The 1,878-nt window shown below is 37.8% G+C and overlaps 1 pseudogene; it reads left to right on the plus strand.

The window, feature by feature from the left end:
* Positions 1-140: 140 nt before the first annotated feature.
* LOC118976860 (protachykinin-1-like) lies at positions 141-570 on the plus strand (annotated as a pseudogene).
* The last annotated feature ends 1,308 nt before the right edge of the window (positions 571-1,878 follow it).

Below are 1,878 nucleotides of genomic sequence, written 5' to 3' on the forward strand. Positions count from 1 at the left end.
AATACCGTGCAGCACCAAGCAGGCAGAAAGCTCGCTGCAACCTTCAGTTCTATCACCTGGGTGACAGACAGTGCAGAGCGCCTTGCGGGCTCAGATCAGCCAGAGGAAACCTGAGGGTCTATCCTCCCGCAAAATCTAGCATGAAAATCCTCGGGGCCTTGGCAGTTTTTTTTTCTCGTCTCCATTCAACTGTTTGCAGAAGAAATCAAAGCCAACTATAATCTGAATTATTGGTCCAACTGGTCCGACAGCGACCAGGTCAAGGAAAAGCTGCCCAAGCCCTTTGACTGTCTTCTGCTGAGAATCTCCTGGAGCATCAATCCTCATCAGAAATTCTGTGGATTAATGGGCAAACCGGAGGCTGATTCTTCAACTGAAGAATAAGTGGCCCTCTTAAAGGCTTTTTATTGATATGGCCTGATCCCTCATAAAAGTCATAAAACAGATTTCTTTGTTGGACTAATGGGCAAAAGACCTTTTAATTCTGCTTATGAAAGAAGTGCAAGGCAGAATTATGAAAGAAGTCACAAATAAACTACCTAGTATGTTATTTACTGAGCTTCATTTGTGTCAATGGCCAACAAAATGTAAAAAAATAAGGAGTAATTACTATGAGGAATAATTGTTTATTTAATAATAATCATTGTTTTGCGATGAAAACTCAAAAAGTGTCTACTTTTCATATTGTGCCAATATGTGTTGTAAAGTGCATTATAATTCTGATATGATGACTTAGAAATAGAAGTAGAAATAGAAATTTCCTTAGAAATAGAAATGAGTGGTAATTTCTCAACAAAGCATGGTGTTCAATGAAATTGTAAAAATCTGTCAATAATCTATAGTCTCTGAATAAAGAAATCATTTTTGTTTCTCAGAAGTAGTCATGTCAGCTCCTGCTGAAGAGCAGGAAGTTCACAGACAGGCTTGTGCTTCTCCATTAGTTTTTATGGTGAAAATATACTGAGATTTGGTATCAAACTATATTTGCATCCCTGCAGCATGTTTTGTTTTGTGACTATATAGAGATGTTTTAAAACTTTTAATGTGATCCTAAGGTCTTCATTTTATTTTATAATGTGTTGTGATAGCTGACATTTTAAATAAAAGAAAAAAATATCTTGAGAAAAAATTAAAATGAGAAACAAAAAACAAGAGAGAAAACTTGAGGAAAATGAGTCAGTTATTTGAAAATATCAACAAATGTGACAAACCTATCTAGAATTACCAAGAAGAAATGAGAGAACTCAAGCTACCTATACCAACCAAACACATTACTAGTAATATTATAAAAATTAAAAGGGAGCAAAGGGAATATTACAAACAATTTATGTCAACAAACTAGGCAATGTTGGGGGCATGGCTCTACTAGCAGAGCTCCCCCTGGGCAATCACAGATGAGAATAAATCTACCAAGACATGATCTGCTTGGGGAAGAAAGGTGACCAGTCTCTCAGAGTAGAAAGGTCCTGAACATTTCTTTTCCTGCATTTTTATTGAGTTCAGCTCATACAGAGATACACAGTATGCACACAAAGCTCATCAACCAATGTCCAAAAAGCTACAGCCATAAAAAAAAAAAAAAAACAACATCATTTACACATAATAGTTGGAGAAATACAGGGATTGTCTCTGGTCAGGGTTGGCTTTAGCTCAAACGTGTTTCATAGTAACAGTCAGAGCAAGCCTCAAAGGAAACAAGGTATATTCTTCCTCTGGCCAGATTCTCCCCCAGGAGCCATCTTTTCCAGTACAAGGTCACAGCTACCTCTGGCATAGTTCCCAGGCTGAGTCAGGTGGGGAGAGCAAACCAGCCAACAGATTAGAATACTTTTATAGAAAGACTGAGGACTCAGGTTATGACAAAGCCATGGGGTGAGG

The sequence above is a fragment of the Sturnira hondurensis genome, unplaced genomic scaffold, assembly GCF_014824575.4.
Source record: "Sturnira hondurensis isolate 20B ecotype Veracruz unplaced genomic scaffold, ASM1482457v3 Scaffold0000293, whole genome shotgun sequence".
Classification (NCBI taxonomy): domain Eukaryota; kingdom Metazoa; phylum Chordata; class Mammalia; order Chiroptera; family Phyllostomidae; genus Sturnira; species Sturnira hondurensis.